Genomic DNA, 22,379 nt, shown 5'->3' on the forward strand with positions numbered 1-22,379 from the left:
GAGAATGCTGAAAATGTGGCTGATGAGTGGAACGATTTGAGCACTTGGCTGGTGGCTCAGTTTCCCGTTATGCTGCAGCTCCTGCATGCAGAGGGAAGTCAGAGCATTGAGGCTGCAAAGCAAAGGTTTGCTAGGAGGGTGGCTCTTCATGAACTCGAACAGAGAACCAAGCTTCTTGAAGCCATTGAAGAAGCCAAGAGACAGAAAGAACAAGAAGAAGAAGCTGCCCGTCAAGCAGCAGCTCAGGCTGAACAAGCCAGACTTGAGGCAGAACGTCTTGAAGCTGAGGCTGAGGCAGAGCGACTTGCACCAGTTCTGTTTACTCCTGCTGCTTCTGCTTCCATTCCAGAACCTCAAGCTGCTCAGAACGTTCCTTCAAGCTCTACTCCGACAAGCTCATCCAGACTCGACATCATGGAACAACGTCTTTACACTCATGAATCCATGCTGATTGAGATGAAGCACATGATGATGGAACTTCTGCGCCGTACTGACAAATCTTAGTTTTTAGGATCTCTTCTTTTTCTTCCTTTTCCTTTTTATTTAACGTTGTTTCAACTCTGCGTATTTACTTACTTTAATTTGTTCATTTGTGATTCTATATGCATATATCTATATATGTTTGTGTCACATATGTTTGCAAAACCTGCTTTATTCATAATTGTTCTATGTTTACATCATAATTCTTTCCATCATACATTATTCCCTATATCTAGAATGGAGGATCCTTCCTCATTCTTCTGCATTCTTGGCGCTGCTCCACTCTTTCCTTCTCCAGACGATCCAATGCATACTCTATGTTGCCAAGTTTGATGCTTAGATCATCTTTTTCTAGACTATCTTCTGTCGTCTTAAGTCTCTTTTCCACAGTCTCCTTCTCTTCCAGCAGATTCAGCTCCCGCTGGCAAAGCTCCTGAATCTCTTCCACGAAGCAGAGGAACTCCTTCAGATCTTTCTCCATCTCTGGACCAAGATCTTCTTCAAGCAGTGTCTTCGTCAGCTCTTGTATGGTCTTTGTACCATCGGGATGCCTAATATTGAGGAACATATCTTCCTCAAACGCCTTCCTTCTGAGCTCTTCTAATGCCATTCTGTATGATGCCATTTTTTTCTGAATATTATTCGAGGTGTGAAGCTTACCTTTCTCTCCAACGTTTTTATAGGCTTCACTTTCTCTCTGAAAGTTAATGCTCTTACAGTTTCTCGAGGTTAAGTACTTGGTAACTGACCCTTCTATTTCCTCACTTGACCGGTGGTAAACGTTCATCCCTTGCATTAACTCTTCTATTTATTATCGCCTCACTCTGATTCTTACATCGTCTTCATTTTCTTTCAACTTAGACCTTCTCTAAGGGGGAAGTACCTTGTACTTCAAGCTAAGTTTTTCACACCCCAAGCTTTTTGCTTATGACAAAAAGGGGGAGTAAACCCAGTTTTTGATGTGTAAGATGTGTTAGTGTGACTTATTTTTCTTTTGGAGATTTTAAGAGTTCCACCTTCATGACCATAGATGTGTCACTGGGCAAATACAAGGAAAACATTTCACTTCTTCTGAAGTGATTCTAAGTTGACTCTGATACCCAAGACTCTGATACCTTGTCCATGACTCTGATCACTTATGCGCTCTGATTATTCGTTTTTCATCTATGTCATAAGCTTTTCACTCTGAACTCTTATATGATTTAGCTCAGAATCTAGACTTTACTAACGTTTTCATCAAGTATTAGATTCAGGGGGAGCTAAGCTCAGAATCAAGCAGTAACTTGAATTCAGAATGAGCAAGATAAACTATTCACATCAGGATAAGTCTTATTCTATATCTCTAAACTCTGAGTGAATTCAGTTTAATGTTTAAGAATTGTTCATCAAAAATCTTAGTTTTGTCATCATCAAAAAGGGGGAGATTGTAAGATCAAGTTTTGATCTAGTAGTACAACTCTATGTTTTGATGATTACAAGTTAACCTTTTGATATGAACAATTGTGGTACTCTAACGTGTTTTTCTGAGTGTGCTATTTACAGGCTCTGACCCTGACTCAATTTCACACAAATCAGAAGCACTGTGTATAAAGGGTAACCCAAGCAACGCTTTCGCATTCACCATGTTCAGTATGAACAGTGGAAAAGCTTCAGAAGATCTGAAGCTATACAAACTCTGATGAGGACTCAGTCGCTAGAAGCTCTGATGATCCAGAAGTTCTGACAACCAAGAAACACTGAAGGTTCAGATGTTCCGATGGTGTAGAAGACTCTGAAGATCCAGAAGCTGAATAGTGGAAACTCTGAAGTCCAGAAGCAAGAAACTCTGAAGGCCATGTTCTTCCCTCTGAGTTCAGAATCAGAAGATACAATGGTCAGAGGATCTGTGCTATCCCTCTGACTCTGATCAACCGGCTTCACAAGTTCCAATATGAAGTATTCCTCTGATCAGAAGTCTCCTAGGTTAAAAGGTCAAGTCGCTATCCAAGTACAAAAGCAAGTGTACCTTCCTGACGACCTACCTAACGTTCTCAGCCACAGCAGAAGCTGGATTTTCCAGAACTGCCCTCCAACGGTAGCATTTCCATGCAACGCTCAACCCTAATCCTTGGAGTATATATAGAGGCTGAAGATTGAAAGAAGCGGCTAGAAGAAAAAAATATACAAGAAGCAATACACACGCGCAAGATATATTCTAAGCTTTCTTTCATCTTGTAATTTATTTTAGTTTACACTCAGCTTATTCAGAAGCAAACCCTTGTAAACACCAACCTCAAACAGTTGTTTGATTTTCCTTTAGGAGATCAAGGTTGATCGGATCCTAGAGAAGACTAAGAGAGTGAATCTTAGTGTGAGCTAAGTCAGTGTAATTGTTAGTCACTTGTAGGTTTCAAGTGCAGTTGTAACTCTTACCTGATTAGTGGATTGCCTTCATTCTAAGAAGGAAGAAATCACCTTAACGGGTGGACTGGAGTAGCTTGAGTGATTTATCAAGTGAACCAGGATAAAATCCTTGTGTGCTTTTCTATCTCTATCTTTTGCACTTAGTTCTCGAAAAGATTTGTTAAAATCTTTAAGGTGGTAGTTTTGTACTGAAAACGTTATTCAAACCCCCCCTTTCTACCGTTTTTCATACCTTCAACCTCTAACCATCATTGTCACCACTAAATTAGTAATACTAAACATGTTTTTTTGCCTTAATTTTATTTTAAAAAATGGAAATAGAAAATGGGCAAACGAATAAGTAGAAATCTTAGTTAGGGTTAATCTGAAATATAGAGTGCTTAGGGTGTCAATGAGTAGAACTCGTAGTTAGAGTTGACATGGAGCACTAAGAGGGTCAACAATGAATGAATGGAGCTCTTAGATAATGTTGACCTGGAGCACTTAGTGTATCAACGGAGAATGAGTGAAATTTTTAAATAGGGTTGACATGGCTTACTTAGAGAGTCGGCAAAGAATAAGTAGAGTTAAGATTGGCTTAAAATCCTTAGGATGTTAGTGGGAAATTACTGAGTGGACCCACTAATTCCCGACTAATACCCTAAGTATTCCAGTTAAACCCTACCTAAGAGCTATACTTATTCTTTGTTGATTCTCTATGCACTTTATGTCAACCTTAACTAAGAGCACCATTCATTTCCAACCAACACATTAACTGCTCGAGGTCAATCCCATCTAAGAGCTCCACTCCTTCATTATCGACACTCTAAATACTTCATGCCAGCCTAATATAAGAGCTTAACTCATTCCCCACTAACACCCTAAGTACTCCCATCAACCCTAACTAAGAGCTCAACTCATTTTCCCCCGACACTCTAATTACACAATGTCAACCTTAACTAAAAGCTCAACTCATCCCTCACTAGCACTCTAAGGGCTTCTTGTCAACTCTAACAATACATGAGTTATACTTATTCTCGGACGACTCTCTAAGTACCCCAAGTAAATCATGTACAAGAGTTTCACTCGTTCCCTGCCGACATTCTAAGTGTTCAAAGTCAACCCTATCAAAGAGCTTAATTCATTCTCAACGAACCCTCTAAGTGCACAATTTCAAACCTAGCTAAGAGCTCAACTCATTCCCCACTAACACCCACTTGAAATCAACCTTAACTACGAGCTCTACTTATTCTCAGACAATTCTCTAAGTACTTTAACTAAAACTTATCTAAAAGCTTCACCCATTCCATGCCGACACTTTAATTGTTCCAAGTCAACACTATCAAAGAGCTCCGCAAATTTCGTACTGACACTCTAAATGCTCTATGTCAACCCCAAATAAGGGCTCCAATCATGTAGGAATGATGTGACCTTTGCTACGCTTTTTATAGGCTTGTCCCTCTCTCACTCTTTCTCTTCCTCACTCCCAATCTCTCCTCACCCCAACACACATAGTGGCGGAACCATGACACAGAAATTGAGGGGGACAAAATAAATAAGATCTCAATACATGTATACACACACATAAAAGTTGTTGTTATCTTAAAATTATTTTGTTTTTTACTTTCATTTTTCTATGAAAAAAAAATGTCAATGTGGTTCACTTGGAACTTATGTGGTAGGTGTACTAGTAATAATTAATTATATAAAAGTTACTATCAAGATATATGAAAAATTAAAAAAATGTAGATAAGCAGTGTTATAAAACTCAAACCATTCATCGACTTAGTTTGGGTACTAGGTCAATGAGTCAATAGTTCAACCAGGTTGAATCGGGTTCAACCAAATTTAAATTGATTAATTATAAGGGTTCCCCTAATATGCACAACTTTTAGAGTAGTGTAATTTTACACCACTTACTTGATCGGTTATAGCAGGTTAACACATTATTATTTTTAAAAAAAAGTATCTTTAAAAATTTGTTATATATTAAATTTGTTTAAAAAAAATGTGTTAACCTGTTATAGCAAGTTAAAAAAAGTGGTGTAAAATTACACCACTTTAAAAGTGGTGCACATTAGGGGTCACCTTATTATGAAAGTAAGAAATATTTAGAATGCTAAAATTAAAAATTATTTCCCTCTCAATTCACCTACATTTGGAGGGAAGTAAAAATTGAGTGAGGAGGGATTTTAATCCCCTTCCTCCAAAATTTTGAAATTTGTTTCCCTTCCAATATGGTTTTAGGCGCTCAAATTTTCAACTTTCCCTCTCATGTTTTTCAGATTCAGGCACTGATTTTACTATCGTTTTTGGCTGTGGGTAAAAATACTCTTTTCAACTTGTTCCAACCTACAAATGCACTGTCAGAGGCATAGCAACTAGAAACCCTAGTTCTCACTCCCTCTCCTAACATCGTAAATTTCGTCCATTCGGCCATCTCCCAAAACAGCCGCCAGCCTTACGCCGTCTACCGCCGCGCCGGCCACCAGTCATCCGCCGAGTCTTGAGGAACTGGTCGTGCTGTCTCCCTTATCGCTCGTGTCACCGGTGGTGGTACCCATGACATTGCATATCGACACCCTTGCGGCGACGGCAGTGAACGGCGGTGACGATGATACCTCGGTGATGCTTAGAAGTGTAAGATCAAGTTTTGATCTAGTAGTACAACTCTATGTTTTGATGATTACAAGTTAATCTTTTGATATGAACAATTGTGGTACTCTAACGTGTTTTTCTGAGTGTGCAATTTACAGGCTCTGACCTCAACTCAATCTCACACAAATCAGAAGCACTGTGTATAAAGGGTAACCCAAGCAACGCTTTCGCATTCACCATGTTCAGTATGAACAGTGGAAAAGCTTCAGAAGTTCTGAAGCTATACAAACTCTGATGTGGACTCAGTCGCTAGAAGCTCTGAAGATCCAGAAGTTCTGATAACCAAGAAACACTGAAGGTTCAGATGTTCTGATGGTGTAGAAGACTCTGAAGATCCAGAAGCTGAATAGTGGAAACTCTGAAGTCCAGAAGCAAGAAACTCTGAAGGCCATGTTCTTCCCTCTGAGTTCAGAATCAGAAGATACAATGGTCAGAGGATCTGTGCTTTCCCTCTGACTCTGATCAACCGGCTTCACAAGTTCCAATATGAAGTATTCCCCTGATCAGAAGTCTCCTAGGTTAAAAGGTCAAGTCGCTATCCAAGTACAAAAGCAAGTGTACCTTCCTGACGACCTACCTAACGTTCTCAGCCACAGCAGAAGCTGGATTTTCCAGAACTGCCCTCCAACGGTAGCATTTCCCATGCAACGCTCAACCCTAATCCTTGGAGTATATATAGAGGCTGAAGATTGAAAGAAGTGGCTAGAAAATAATACACACGCGCAAGACATATTCAAAATATTCTAAGCTTTCTTTCATCTGAAATTCATTGTGTTTACTATTAGCTTTTTAGAAGCAAATCTCTTGTAAACAATTCTTTGATAAACAGTTTGTTTAGTTCCTTTAGGAGATCAAGGTTGATCGGATCCTAGAGAAGACTAAGAGAGTGAATCTTAGTGTGAGCTAAGTCAGTGTAATTGTTAGTCACTTGTAGGTTTCAAGTGCAGTTGTAACTCTTACCTGATTAGTGGATTGCCTTCATTCTAAGAAGGAAGAAATCACCTTAACGGGTGGACTGGAGTAGCTTGAGTGATTTATCAAGTGAACCAGGATAAAATCCTTGTGTGCTTTTCTATCTCTTATCTTTAGCACTTAAGTTCTCGAAAGATTTGTCAAAATCTTTAAGGTGGAAGTTTTGTTCTGAAAACGTTATTCAAACCCCCCTTTCTACCGTTTTTCATACCTTCAAGAAGAACCGCGGCAACCGTCGCGAACTCATCGGAGGATAGTGTTCTTCCCTCTCCTCTGAACATGCGCGCCTTCATGCCGAATTGCCTCGCCGTGGAATCGTCGTATCTAAAGCATGGCAGCGAGCACATAGTTATGTTATCATGTAGTTGTAGACTTTATTATTTACTGCAATGGAGATTTGATCTACTTGTATTTTTGTACAGATTGAAAATGATTAAGGATCTATGGAGTCTGAAATTGGTGTTCCTGGTTAAACCTTTCCCAAGTGGGCAACAGATATAGCTCTACGACTTGGGGTTGGGGTTCCATTCAATTGTGCAAGCAAGATGATACTCCTGATACTGTTGTAAGTTCAGCTGAAGTGTATTTTTTATGGAAGCACTTTACCTTTTGTGCATGTCTGTGTACTTCTTCGTTGTCCACTAATCCTTTGAACTGGTCCTGCTGAAAGAGACATTGAGCACCTTTATTTTGCACATTCCAGCGCTGGAGGAGGAGGGATCGTGGGAGGTGGTGATTCCACGGCATATATGAGCGCACATGGAAGGGGTAGAGGAGGGGAGATTGAGAGAGATGTGTCTTCCATGGCAGCATCTTTGGAGTCTTGAGGTCCAAGGTTTGTGGTTTAAGTTAATGTCTTGGCTGCCTGAGTAATTTATTCCCTTGGATTTGAGCCTAATTGTTCTTCTTGTTTTTGGGTGGTGTAGGATTTTGTTCTTGTCATTTTCTATTTTCCTTTCATGTATGTACTCAAGTTGAAAGCTCCTGGGTCATTTTCACTCGCTTGGCCCAATTTTCTTATGTGTATTTGATTTTTATTATATGAAAACTCAGTTCAATTAGTTCTGGTTTTGTGAGAAACGACTATAATACTTATATCTATCTTATCCCTGCATTGCCTGGTTGCTTGGGTTTGTATATATTAGTTTGCTTTCTGAAGGGTAATCCTTTAACATAAATGGAAAGACAAACTGTGTGAACTTCGTCAAAGAGTTAAGTGGGATATGAACTTCAAAATTAAGATGTAACATATTTCCTTTACACCACATACTCTATTATTCATACTCCATTCAATTATTTCTTTTGTGATTAATCTCAAGTAGTAATTGACCGTCCAGTTGATGGCTATGAGCGTCCAGTTGATGCAGATGGCAAGAAGATTCCAAGGTCAGAGATGACTGCAGATCAAAAGAAGCTGTACTCACAACATCACAAAGCAAGAGAAATTCTTCTAAGTGCTATTTCCTATGAGGAGTACCAGAAGATTACAGATCGTGAGTTTGCTAAAGGCATTTTTGAATCTCTAAAGATGTCTCATGAAGGAAACAAGAAAGTCAAAGAATCAAAGGCATTGTCTTTGATCCAAAAGTATGAATCCTTCATCATGGAGCCAAATGAGTCCATTGAAGAAATGTTCTCCAGATTTCAATTGCTTGTCGCTGGCATACGACCTCTCTACAAGAGCTACACAACAAAAGATCATGTCATAAGGGTCATCAGGTGTCTTCCTGAAAGTTGGATGCCTTTGGTGACTTCAATAGAGCTCACGAGAGACGTTGAGAATATGAGTTTAGAAGAACTCATCAGCATTTTGAAATGCCATGAGCTGAAACGCTCAGAGATGCAAGATCTGAGGAAAAAGTCCATAGCCTTGAAATCCAAATCTGAAAAGGCTAAGGTTGAGAAGTCAAAGGCTCTTCAAGCTGAAGAAGAAGAATCTGAAGAAGCATCAGAAGATTCTGATGAAGATGAGCTGACTCTGATCTCCAAGAGACTTAACCGCATCTGGAAGCACAGGCAGAGCAAGTTCAAAGGCTCTGGAAAGGAAAAAGGAAAGTATGAGTCCTCAGGCCAGAAGAAGTCTTCAATCAAGGAAGTCACATGTTTTGAGTGCAAAGAATCTGGGCACTACAAAAGTGATTGTCCAAAGTTGAAGAAAGACAAGAAGCCAAAGAAGCACTTCAAGACGAAGAAGAGTCTGATGGTGACATTTGATGAATCAGAGTCAGAGGATGTTGACTCTGATGGTGAAGTCCAAGGACTCATGGCAATTGTCAAAGACAAGGAAGCAGAGTCAAAGGAAGCTGTTGACTCTGACTCAGAATCAGAAGGAGATCCTAACTCAGACGATGAAAATGAGATATCCTTGATAGCTCCACTGAAACACCAATCATGGTATCTGGACAGTGGATGCTCGCGTCACATGACGGGAGAAAAGCGTATGTTCCGAGAGCTGAAACTTAAGCCTGGAGGCGAAGTTGGCTTCGGAGGAAATGAAAAGGGTAAAATTATTGGTACTGGCACTATTTGTGTAAATAGTAGTCCATGCATTGATAATGTTTTATTGGTAGACGGCTTAACACATAACTTATTGTCTATAAGTCAATTAGCTGACAAGGGTTATGATGTTATATTCAATCAAAAGTCCTGCCGAGCTGTAAGTCAGATCGATGGCTCTGTTCTGTTTAACAGCAAGAGGAAGAACAACATTTATAAGATCAGATTATCTGAGTTGGAGGCTCAGAATGTGAAGTGCCTTCTGTCTGTTAATGAAGAGCAGTGGGTATGGCATAGACGGTTAGGGCATGCCAGTATGAGAAAGATTTCTCAGCTGAGCAAGCTAAACCTTGTCAGGGGCTTACCCAATCTGAAGTTCGCTTCAGACGCTCTTTGTGAAGCATGTCAGAAAGGCAAATTCACAAAAGTACCTTTCAAGGCAAAGAATGTTGTCTCAACCTCAAGGCCGTTAGAACTTCTGCATATCGACCTTTTTGGACCAGTGAAAACTGAGTCTATAGGTGGCAAGAGATATGGGATGGTTATCGTTGATGACTATAGCCGCTGGACATGGGTAAAGTTTCTAACCCGCAAGGATGAGTCTCATGCTGTGTTCTCTACCTTCATTGCTCAAGTGCAAAACGAGAAGGCTTGTAGGATTGTGCGTGTCAGAAGTGACCATGGTGGAGAGTTTGAGAATGACAAGTTTGAGAGTCTGTTTGATTCCTATGGAATTGCACATGATTTCTCTTGTCCCAGAACTCCTCAACAAAATGGTGTTGTTGAGAGGAAGAACAGAACTCTTCAGGAGATGGCTAGAACCATGCTCCAAGAAACTGGCATGGCTAAGCACTTTTGGGCAGAGGCAGTAAATACAGCATGTTACATTCAGAACAAAATCTCTGTGAGACCAATTCTGAATAAGACTCCTTATGAATTGTGGAAGAACATAAAACCCAACATTTCTTATTTTCATCCTTTTGGCTGTGTTTGTTATGTTCTCAATACTAAGGATAGATTGCATAAATTTGATGCTAAGTCTTCTAAGTGTCTATTACTTGGTTATTCTGATAGATCTAAAGGTTTTAGATTTTATAATACTGATGCCAAGACTATTGAAGAATCTATTCATGTTAGATTTGATGATAAGCTTGACTCTGACCAGTCAAAGCTAGTTGAAAAGTTTGCAGATTTAAGCATTAATGTTTCTGACAAAGGCAAAGCTCCAGAGGAAGTTGAGCCAGAGGAAGATGAACCAGAGGAAGAAGCTGGTCCCTCTAACTCACAAACTCTGAAGAAGAGCAGAATCACTGCAGCTCACCCTAAGGAATTGATTCTGGGCAACAAAGATGAACCAGTCAGAACCAGATCTGCCTTCAGACCCTCTGAAGAGACCTTGCTGAGTTTGAAAGGATTGGTGTCCTTAATTGAACCCAAGTCCATAGATGAAGCTCTTCAGGACAAGGATTGGATTCTGGCCATGGAAGAAGAATTAAATCAATTCTCCAAGAACGATGTTTGGAGCTTAGTGAAGAAGCCTGAGAATGTCCATGTTATTGGAACGAAATGGGTATTCAGAAACAAGCTAAATGAGAAAGGAGATGTAGTCAGAAACAAGGCAAGGCTAGTTGCTCAAGGCTACAACCAGCAGGAAGGAATAGACTACACTGAAACATTTGCTCCGGTAGCAAGACTGGAGGCAATCAGACTGTTGATCTCCTTCTCAGTAAATCACAACATAGTTCTACATCAGATGGACGTAAAGAGTGCCTTCCTAAATGGTTATATCTCAGAGGAAGTCTATGTTCATCAACCCCCAGGTTTTGAAGATGAAAAGAAACCAGACCATGTGTTCAAATTGAAGAAATCACTCTACGGTCTGAAGCAAGCTCCCAGAGCATGGTATGAGAGACTTAGCTCATTCCTTCTGGAGAATGAGTTTGTAAGGGGTAAAGTAGATACAACTCTTTTTTGCAAGACTTATAAAGATGATATCTTAATTGTGCAAATTTATGTTGATGATATTATATTTGGTTCTGCTAATCAATCTCTATGCAAAGAATTTTCTGAGATGATGCAGGCTGAATTTGAGATGAGTATGATGGGAGAATTAAAGTACTTTCTGGGAATACAAGTTGATCAAACACCAGAAGGAACATATATCCATCAGAGCAAGTACACTAAAGAACTTCTGAAGAAGTTCAATATGCTGGAATCTACAGTGGCCAAGACTCCAATGCATCCTACATGCATTTCGGAGAAAGAAGATAAAAGTGGTAAAGTATGTCAGAAGCTCTATCGTGGAATGATAGGTTCACTTCTATACTTAACTGCATCTAGGCCAGACATATTATTTAGTGTTCACTTATGTGCTCATTTCCAATCAGATCCAAGGGAAACCCACTTAACTGCTGTTAAGAGGATCCTAAGGTATCTGAAAGGCACCACTAACCTTGGCTTGATGTATAAGAAAACATCAGAGTATAAGCTTTCAGGTTATTGTGATGCTGATTATGCTGGAGATAGAACAGAGAGAAAAAGTACTTCTGGAAATTGTCAATTTCTGGGAAGCAATCTAGTCTCATGGGCAAGCAAGAGGCAATCAACCATTGCACTATCAACTGCAGAGGCAGAATATATCTCAGCAGCAATATGCAGCACTCAGATGCTCTGGATGAAACATCAGCTGGAGGATTATCAGATCCTTGAGAGCAATATCCCAATCTATTGTGATAACACTGCTGCAATCTCATTGAGTAAGAATCCTATCTTGCATTCAAGGGCAAAGCACATTGAGGTAAAGTATCACTTTATTAGAGATTATGTACAGAAGGGCGTACTTCTTCTGAAGTTTGTTGATACTGACCATCAATGGACAGATATCTTTACAAAGCCCTTAGCAGAGGATAGATTTAATTTTATTCTGAAAAATCTAAACATGGACTTTTGTCCAGAGTGAAGATGGATCAGAACCTCTGACTATGATACTTCTTGATCAGAAGATGTCTAGTCCAGAAGGTAACTCAATCAGAGTGTGTGTGCCCACTGGTACTGACTCTGAAGCTGAGACAACAACACGTGTGTCAGAATTTCTGATGCATAATTCCTTGTGCCCGTGTGACAGTCTGTTATGATTGCGTGTAGATATGCTTATCTCCTGTGTGTGATTGTGTATTTTACTGTTACTATCTATCTTTAATTTTCAACCGTTGATCTTAAAGTGCTTTTTGAATCAACAACGGTTATTTGATAAAACCCACTATACACACACGTTCTCGTTCACTTCCGGTTTTCACTCTCGCTCTCTCTGCTTTTCAAAAACCGCTCCTCTCGATTTCTCTCTCGATCTCTCTTCATCTTTCAAACTTCATCTTCTACCTCAAACCTTCAACCTCTTCAAGATGGTGAGACAAACCAGAAGATCTACTGCAGATGCACCTCAGTTCCCTCACATGGTAGTCAGTTTGGCAACGGGTCAAAGGGGCTCTGAGAACCCGGCACAAGAACAAGTTCAAGCTCAAGAGCAGTTTGTTCCAATTGCAGAACGGGGCTGTGCCATTCACTGTGTTTATCCTCCTGAGGAACTCCAAGTCCTGGCAGAATGGAGATTCAACCTCGACAACTTGGCTGCAAATGGGTTTGATCTTCGTCCTGAAGTCCAAGCTCAAGGTTGGGGAAACTACTTCAACCGACTTCGAGGACCGGTGTATGAGAAGCTGGTAAAGGAATTCTGGATGCACGCCGACTGCGATGATACTCTAGTGGTATCTCATATTCTTGGCAGGAAGATCATCATCACGGAGAAGTCATTCGTGAATCTGCTAGGTGCAGAAACTGCTTATGGGTATCGGTTCCAACTGACGGAATCGAAGCTGAAACCCAGCACCAAGGACATAGTAAATCAGGCTCTGTACACCACCTTCAAACCGGGCAAGACGAGTTACAAGGTGATGGATCTTCACCCCAAACTCAGGATCTGGCACAAGATCATGCTCAACTGCATCAATCAGAGACCGAAGGGCAGTTCCCCAGACTACATCAACTTCAACCAGAAGGCGATGTTATTTTTCATCCAAAATCTGGAGAAGATCTGCCTTCCCTACTTCCTGTTCTCTTACTTGAAGGAATGCATCCGGAAGTCTCGCACCACCGCCTCCATCAAGTCTGCAATCAAATATATCCCTTTTGGGAGGCTGCTCTCAGACTTTCTAATTGAAAGCAACTTGGTGCAAGATTTGATCAATGCTGGTTGCACAGAGGATTTGAGCACAATTGTCAGTGATGTCTTCACTGCAAATTCTCTGAAGAAGATGGGTTTGATCCAGAAGAAGATTGCTCCTGCTCATGAAGACACATCTTCTGAGATCAGAGGAAGAAGAATGCCTCTGAATGACTACCCTCTGTGGACTCAAGCAGACAATCCTGACGCCATCAGATGCTATGTTGAAGATCTAAGGGCTCAAGGATTCGAAATTGACCTTGATGATTTCGTCAGCAGACTGCCACCAGCTCCAGAATTTCCTTCTCCTCCCAAGAAGAAAGCTCAGAGGAAGATGGTTCTGGACGAATCTTCTGAGGACTCTGATGTCCCTCTGGTCAAGAAGACAAAGAGAAAGCCTGATGATGATGATGGTGATGATAGTGAGGATGGTCCTCCTAAGAAGAAGCAGAAGAAGGTCAGAATCGTGGTGAAGCCTACTCGGGTGGAACCAGCTGCTGCAGTGGTCAGAAGGACTGAACCTCCTGTCAGAGTGACTCGATCATCAGCACATTCAAGTAAGCCTGCACTTGCTTCTGATGATGATTTGAATTTATTTGATGCACTTCCTATTTCTGCCTTGCTTCAACACTCCTCAAATCCCCTCACTCCTATTCCTGAATCCCAGCCAGCCGCACAAACCACCACTCCACCACATTCCCCACGATCCTCCTTCTTTCAACCTTCCCCTACTGAAGCACCTCTCTGGAATTTGCTTCAGAACCCAACCTCTAGGTCAGAAGATCCAACCTCTCTCCTTACCATTCCATACGACCCATTATCTTCTGAACCCATCATCCATGACCAACCCGAGCCCAACCAAACAGAACCACAACCCAGAACGTCTGATCACTCTGCTCCCAGAGCATCAGCACGTCCTGCTGCCAGAACCACGGATACAGACTCTTCAACAACTTTTACACCTGTATCCTTCCCAATCAATGTTGTTGATTCTTCTCCCTCCAATAACTCTGAATCAATTAGAAAATTCATGGAGGTTAGAAAAGAGAAGGTGTCTGCCTTGGAAGAGTATTACCTTACCTGTCCAAGCCCTAGGAGATATCCTGGCCCTAGACCTGAACGTCTAGTTGACCCAGATGAACCTATCTTGGCCAATCCTATCCAAGAGGCAGACCCCTTAGTTCAACAAGCTCACCCTGTCCCTGACCAACAAGAGCCCATTCAACCAGACCCTGAACCCGAACAATCAGTGTCTAACCAATCCTCGGTTAGATCACCTCACCCTCTGGTTGAAACTTCAGACCCTCACCGTGGAACCTCTGAACCCAATGCTCCCATGATTAACATTGGTTCTCCACAAGGTGCCTCTGAAGCTCATAGCAGCAATCACCCAGCCTCTCCTGCACCCAACCTCTCCATAATTCCCTATACTCACCTTCAACCCACATCTCTCTCTGAGTGCATCAATATCTTCTATCATGAAGCCTCCTTGAGGCTCCGCAATGTGCACGGTCAGACTGATCTCAGTGAGAATGCTGAACATGTGGCTGATGAGTGGAACAATCTGAGCACTTGGCTAGTGGCTCAAGTTCCGATTATGATGCAGCTCCTGCATGCAGAGGGCAGTCAGAGCATTGAGGCTGCAAAGTAAAGGTTTGCTAGAAGGGTGGCTCTTCATGAACTAGAACAGAGAAATAAGCTTCTTGAAGCTATTGAAGAAGCCAAGAGAAAGAAAGAACAAGAAGAAGAAGCTGCACGTCAAGCAGCAGCTCAGGCTGAACAAGCCAGACTTGAGGCAGAGCGTCTTGAAGCTGAGGCTGAGGCAGAGCGACTTGCACCAGTTGTGTTTACTCCTGCTGCTTCTGCTTCCATTCTAGATCCTCAAGCTGCTCAGAATGTTCCTTCCAGCTCTACTCAGACAAGCTCATCCAGACTCGACATCATGGAACAACGTCTTGACACTCATGAATCCATGCTGATTGAGATGAAGCAAATGATGATGGAACTTCTGCGACGCACTGACAAACCTTAGTTTTAGGATCTCTTCTTTTTCTTCTTTCGTTAACCTTGTTTTCCTTTTGATTAAACTCTGTTTCTTTTTTATTTACTTATTTTAATTTGTTCGTTTGTGATTCTATATGCATATATATATATATATCTTTGTGTCACATATGTTTGCTAAACTCGTTTTATTCATAACTTGTTTTGTGTTTACATCATATTTCTTTACATCATATAATCTAGAATGGAGGATCTCTCCTCATTCTTCTGCACTCCTGGCGCTGCTCTGACCTATCCTTCTCCAGACGATCCAGTCCATGCTGGATGTTGTTGAGCCTAACATTTAGCTCATCCCTCTCCAGAATCTCTTCTGAAGTCTTGAGCTTCTCTTCCAAACTCTCTTTCTCTTCCAGCAGCTTGAGTTCAAGCCGGCTGAGTTCTTGCACCTCCTCCACGAAGGCAAGAAATTCCTTCAGGTCTCTCTCCAACTCTGGACGCAGGTCCTCTTCCAGCAGTGTCCGTGTCAGCTCCGCGATGGTAGTTGCACCCTCTGGATGCCTGATGTTCAGGAACAAGTCCTCTTCAAAGGCCTTCTTCCTCAGCTCTTCTAGTGCTACGTTGTATGATGCCATTTTTTTTTTACTGAAAATTATTCGAGGTGTGAAGCTTACCTTTCTCTCCAACGCTTTTTATAGGCTTCACTTTCTCTCTGAAAGTTAATGCTCTTACAGTTTCTCGAGGTTAAGTTCTTGGTAACTGACCCTTCTATTTACTCACGTGACCGGTGGTAAACGTTCATCCCTTGCATTAACTCTTCTATTTATTTTCGCCTAACTCTGATTCTTACTTCGTTTTCATTTTCTTTAAACTTAGACCTTCTCTAAGGGGGAGTACCTTGTACTTCAAGCTAAGTTTTTCACACCCCAAGCTTTTTGCTTATGACAAAAAGGGGGAGTAAGCCCAGTTTTTGATTTGTAAGATGTGTTAGTGTGACTTATTTTTCTTTTGGAGATTTTAAGAGTTCCACCTTCATGACCATAGATGTGTCACTGGGCAAATACAAGGAATACATTTCACTTCTTCTGAAGTGATTCTAAGTTGACTCTGATACCCAAGACTCTGATACCTTGTCCATGACTCTGATCACTTATGCGCTCTGATTATTCGTTTTTCATCTATGTCATAAGCTTTTCACTCTGAACTCTTACATTTTTTAGCTCAGAATCTAGACTTTACTAACGTCTTCATCAAGTATTAGATTCAGGGGGAGCTAAGCTCAGAATCAAGCAGTGACTTGAATTCAGAATGAGCAAGATAAACTATTCACATCAGGATAAGTCTTATTCTATATCTCTAAACTCTGAGTGAATTCAGTTTAATGTTTAAGAATTGTTCATCAAAAATCTTAGTTTTGTCATCATCAAAAAGGGGGAGATTGTAAGATCAAGTTTTGATCTAGTAGTACAACTCTATGTTTTGATGATTACAAGTTAACCTTTTGATATGAACAATTGTGGTACTCTAACGTGTTTTTCTGAGTGTGCTATTTACAGGCTCTGACCTCAACTCAATCTCACACAAATCAGAAGCACTGTGTATAAAGGGTAACCCAAGCAACGCTTTCGCATTCACCATGTTCAGTATGAACAGTGGAAAAGCTTCAGAAGTTCTGAAGCTATACAAACTCTGATGTGGACTCAGTCGCTAGAAGCTCTGAAGATCCAGAAGTTCTGATAACCAAGAAACACTGAAGGTTCAGATGTTCTGATGGTGTAGAAGACTCTGAAGATCCAGAAGCTGAATAGTGGAAACTCTGAAGTCCAGAAGCAAGAAACTCTGAAGGCCATGTTCTTCCCTCTGAGTTCAGAATCAGAAGATACAATGGTCAGAGGATCTGTGCTTTCCCTCTGACTCTGATCAACCGGCTTCACAAGTTCCAATATGAAGTATTCCCCTGATCAGAAGTCTCCTAGGTTAAAAGGTCAAGTCGCTATCCAAGTACAAAAGCAAGTGTACCTTCCTGACGACCTACCTAAAGTTCTCAGCCACAGCAGAAGCTGGATTTTCCAGAACTGCCCTCCAACGGTAGCATTTCCCATGCAACGCTCAACCCTAATCCTTGGAGTATATATAGAGGCTGAAGATTGAAAGAAACGGCTAAGAAAGAGAAGAAGTAATACACTCGCGCAAGACAAATTCAAAATATTCTAAGCTTTCTTTCATCTGAAATTCATTGTGTTTACTATTAGCTTTTTAGAAGCAAATCTCTTGTAAACAATTCCTTGATAAACAGTTTGTTTAGTTCCTTTAGGAGATCAAGGTTGATCGGATCCTAGAGAAGACTAAGAGAGTGAATCTTAGTGTGAGCTAAGTCAGTGTAATTGTTAGTCACTTGTAGGTTTCAAGTGCAGTTGTAACTCTTACCTGATTAGTGGATTGCCTTCATTCTAAGAAGGAAGAAATCACCTTAACGGGTGGACTGGAGTAGCTTGAGTGATTTATCAAGTGAACCAGGATAAAATCCTTGTGTGCTTTTCTATCTCTTATCTTTAGCACTTAAGTTCTCGAAAGATTTGTCAAAATCTTTAAGGTGGAAGTTTTGTTCTGAAAACGTTATTCAAACCCCCCCTTTCTACCGTTTTTCATACCTTCAAGAAGAACCGCGGCAACCGTCGCGAACTCATCGGAGGATAGTGTTCTTCCCTCTCCTCTGAACATGCGCGCCTTCATGCCGAATTGCTCCGCCGTGGAATCGTCGTATCTAAAGCATGGCAGCGAGCACATAGTTATGTTATCATGTAGTTGTAGACTTTATTATTTACTGCAATGGAGGTTTGATCTACTTGTATTTTTGTACAGATTGAAAATGATTAAGGATCTATGGAGTCTGAAATTGGTGTTCCTGGTTAAACCTTTCCCAAGTGGGCAACGGATATAGCTCTACGACTTGGGGTTGGGGTTCCATTCAATTGTGCAAGCAAGATGATACTCCTGATACTGTTGTAAGTTCAGCTGAAGTGTATTTTTTATGGAAGCACTTTACCTTTTGTGCATGTCTGTGTACTTCTTCGTTGTCCACTAATCCTTTGAACTGGTCCTGCTGAAAGAGACATTGAGCACCTTTATTTTGCACATTCCAGCGCTGGAGGAGGAGGGATCGTGGGAGGTGGTGATTCCACGGCATATATGAGCGCACATGGAAGGGGTAGAGGAGGGGAGATTGAGAGAGATGTGTCTTCCATGGCAGCATCTTTGGAGTCTTGAGGTCCAAGGTTTGTGGTTTAAGTTAATGTCTTGGCTGCCTGAGTAATTTATTCCCTTGGATTTGAGCCTAATTGTTCTTCTTGTTTTTGGGTGGTGTAGGATTTTGTTCTTGTCATTTTCTATTTTCCTTTCATGTATGTACTCAAGTTGAAAGCTCCTGGGTCATTTTCACTCGCTTGGCCCAATTTTCTTATGTGTATTTGATTTTTATTATATGAAAACTCAGTTCAATTAGTTCTGGTTTTGTGAGAAACGACTATAATGACTTATATCTATCTTATCCCTGCATTGGCTGGTTGCTTGGGTTTGTATATATTAGTTTGCTTTCTGAAGGGTAATCCTTTAACATAAATGGAAAGACAAACTGTGTGAACTTCGTCAAAGAGTTAAGTGGGATATGAACTTCAAAATTAAGATGTAACATATTTCCTTTACACCACATACTCTATTATTCATACTCCATTCAATTATTTCTTTTGTGATTAATCTCAAGTAGTAATTGACCTATGAAGAAATTAAAATTCATTCAGGGATTTTATCTTACAACAATTTTACGAAGTCTTCTGCATCTAGCTTCTAGCTCTTGGATCTGTATGGTTCTCTTTGTCTAGCATTATTTAAGCATTTCACATATGTCGATAGTTACTTACTCTACTAAACTGAGCATGAATTTGGCTTCAAGCCATTCTTCTTCAATGGTTACTTCACCTTCGTAAGTTCTTTGCTTATTTTTCTATTGTCTTATCAATCTTGACTCGTATGCTGAAACTCCTTATTGTTCATCTTATAAAACTTTTTGTTTGAAGATAAACTTACCTTCTGTTGTAAAACCCCAGTACGTATGATTGTTGATATTTAGAAAGTTGAAGCTGATTCAAGATAGTGAAGGAGATTTTTGGCCAGTATACAAGGTAACTGTGGATAGATTATAGTTTGTCTGACTTAGCAGTATAAGTTTTCAATATACTGGGGCATGCCACTTATCCTACTAATCTTCTGTTTTCATGCCTAGCTTCCATTAGCATAAATGGTGTTTATTCCAAGTCACTCATGTATCACAAGTGGAGAGAACATTGGATCCTTTATTTATTTTCTTCTAAGAGAGAAAAATGTTTGATAGTATTTTCAGGAAAACTAGTAGAGTATGATGAGCCAATGAACCTGATGAAGAGAGAATGTTTGTTGCACTCCTCCATAAGGCAACATTTCCCTCTCCCTGCCCTAATACTCATATTATACCTCAAGTATTTGGATAACAAAACATTTGTCTTTTAAGCCAGCAATCATTCCTTCTAAACTTTCATTAAGCAAGCAATGAGACAGGGTATTCAACAATTGTAAAAACAAGCCTTCACCCGATTCACATGGGGGCCAAAAACAAGCAGAATTGAAATTCAAGAAAAAGACCTAACTCATCAGTAACAACAATATCATTTATTTACACTAACATGAACACATAAATTCTAATCGTACTAGTGAAGTTTAAGGTGCATACATTGTCAACCCCATCATCAAGCATGTTATGGTGGCAAGGAGTGAACACCTACAACTAAAACAATACAAAAACATAACATGAAAAAGAAACTCAAGAAAAATAATAGTATAAACCTGGAGTTGTATACTTTGCTTTGTCCCAGAAAAAGCTGGCTTAATGGAAGGGGTGGGAAACAGAGAAACAGAGAAACCCCAAACTCGTTCTCGGGCAATTGCCACGATTATTGAGACTTAGCAGAAAGACCCTCGAAGAACACCAGCATACACACAATGAGGATTGCCTCATACGTTGACCGCCGAGTGGAAGTGCCCCCTAGTCTGCAAGCAGAAACTCGCCTGCGACATGGGTCTCATGAACCTTTTAGGGCCATGCTCGCAAACACCATTGGAGCCATCAATGACATCACAGAGTTTGTCGTACCTGTACGCCGTATTCCCGGTGCCGTTGTGGCACTCGGTCCTTATGGTGCTGCGGATGTTAGGCGTAGCAGAGAATCCCACCACCGGCGAATAGGGCGAGGGCATCGCGATTGGAGCGGCGGGCGCGTTGGATTCGGGAATATAAGAGGGCGAGATTGGGAGGGTGAAAGCAGTTAGGTTGTAGAATTGGGGCGTAGGAAATAATCAAAGCTGAAGGGGTGGCGTTGCACAAGGATGCACAGCGGCGGAGGGCGGAGGTGATGATTGAAATGAACACAACAGATAGGGAGGGATTAGGGTTTTTGATTTGATTTTCAGTTATAATTTAATTGTTTTACAGTAAATACTTAATTACCTAATGATAATTACATGAAACTATAGGGACTGAAATTGGGATTTTAGAATACTTGTTGCTTTGACTCATGGCACACGCTTAAACGGATTTCTATTGGGCCAAGTAGCAGTGGCATCACTGCCTCCTATTTTGGGGTGGCTCCTTAGAATTTGCCATTATAAATAGATAGATTCTAAACTTAATAACTGTTATTGACGTAGTTGACACGTGGTTATACCAACCCAAATTACTTAAATAATAATGTTGTTTAGTGAATAACAAGAATGGTTGGGCTCAAGTGAAAGAGACACAATGGAGGAAAGAAATGGATCCACTAATAATTATTTTCACTTTAGCGGATGCTATCTATTTTTGTATCGTGTTGTATTAGACAAAGTTTAAGTCCAATGTGAATCAAACCTTAAATAAAAGAAAAAGAATAAAGGGAATTTGATATCACTCCACTTGCCATCCACTCATGATGTATTGCAATACTCAAGTGAAACCAAAACATCCACCTCAGCATATTAACTTCTTTTTATTTTAAATATACAATACAATATACAATAGTAACATATATATTCGAACTTATAACATGGAAAGTAAATAAGTCCTTCAACATTAGACTAGTTGTCACTAACTGAATTATCATTTACAACACTCTCCATCCCCCATTCACATAAGTCATATTGGAATAGCAATTTGGCATTTTAATGTGATTGAATTTGCCAATGGATTCGTTCAAAAATTTTTTTTTTTGCCAATAGATGGAAAACCAAACATAATTTTATATTGTGTTTGTGAATTGAGATTTGGAGGAGAGGGGAGGAATAAGTTAGGAGGAGATTTTAAAAAGGAGGGGGGGGGGAGGGGAGGGATTTGGGGTAGTTTTAAAAGCCCCTCCAAAACCTTCTTCTAGTTATGTTTTTAAGTTCCCTCAAATTTGGGATTTTAAAGAATTTGAAACTCTCAAACAATGGAATGGCACCCCCCCTTCTCCCTCAATAATTATCTTTCTAGTTGATTGTATCATTGAATCATGTACATAAAATAATTAATTGTTGAATTAATATATTCTATCTTCGTTGCGCGTTTCATGTCTCACTAATAAAATTATGTCATGTTAATTGATAAAATATGAATATAACAATTATAATCTTATACAAGTGACTTCTAAATGTTATAATTATTGGTGGACAAGACATGGACACCAATTGGAGATTGAAATTTTCGATACTTAACTGTCATGCTCTCACAAGATGATCCCTTTTTTGTTTTTCATTACTGGTATAACTTGGTCTCCAACTTGTGTTTTAGAAACTTATTGCATGACTTATGTTATGTGATATTTATTATATACAGAGTATCAAAACACAATTGCTACTATTGGATATAGATAACGAGTAGGCATCTAATTGTCACAGAATATTTTACCTCCATGACTCAAGATACTCTTATGCATATGTCTTGAAAAGAAAGATGCTTTGGTTGCTTAGAAACATTACTTATCCCTTTAGAGCTTTGCTACTAGCTTGAAAATCCTCGATTTCACACTAGTGTGTCCAAACAATCAAACTATAGTGTTGAATGATGAATCAACAGTTCATTGCACGTATTGTTCAAATTTGTAGTGCAGAATTAGAAATTCAAGTACAAACA

At 40.2% G+C, this 22,379-nt stretch overlaps 2 long non-coding RNA genes across 3 annotated transcripts; both read left to right on the forward strand.

Annotated features, from left to right (window-relative positions):
• The first annotated feature begins 6,577 nt into the window (after nucleotides 1-6,577).
• Nucleotides 6,578-7,553, forward strand: LOC130749788 (uncharacterized). Its single transcript, XR_009023098.1, has 2 exons — nucleotides 6,578-7,057; nucleotides 7,196-7,553. It is a non-coding gene; the product is annotated as an uncharacterized LOC130749788 (long non-coding RNA).
• A 10,245-nt stretch (nucleotides 7,554-17,798) lies between these two features.
• On the forward strand, nucleotides 17,799-19,658 carry LOC130745211 (uncharacterized). 2 transcript variants are annotated; one of them, XR_009021603.1, is made up of 4 exons: nucleotides 17,799-17,993; nucleotides 18,068-18,210; nucleotides 18,349-19,383; nucleotides 19,593-19,658. It is a non-coding gene; the product is annotated as an uncharacterized LOC130745211 (long non-coding RNA). The 2 variants fall into 2 exon arrangements; XR_009021602.1 differs by having other exon boundaries at nucleotides 19,602-19,625.
• Nucleotides 19,659-22,379: the final 2,721 nt, after the last annotated feature.

The sequence above is a fragment of the Lotus japonicus genome, chromosome 3 (assembly GCF_012489685.1).
Source record: "Lotus japonicus ecotype B-129 chromosome 3, LjGifu_v1.2".
NCBI classification, from domain to species: Eukaryota; Viridiplantae; Streptophyta; class Magnoliopsida; order Fabales; family Fabaceae; genus Lotus; species Lotus japonicus.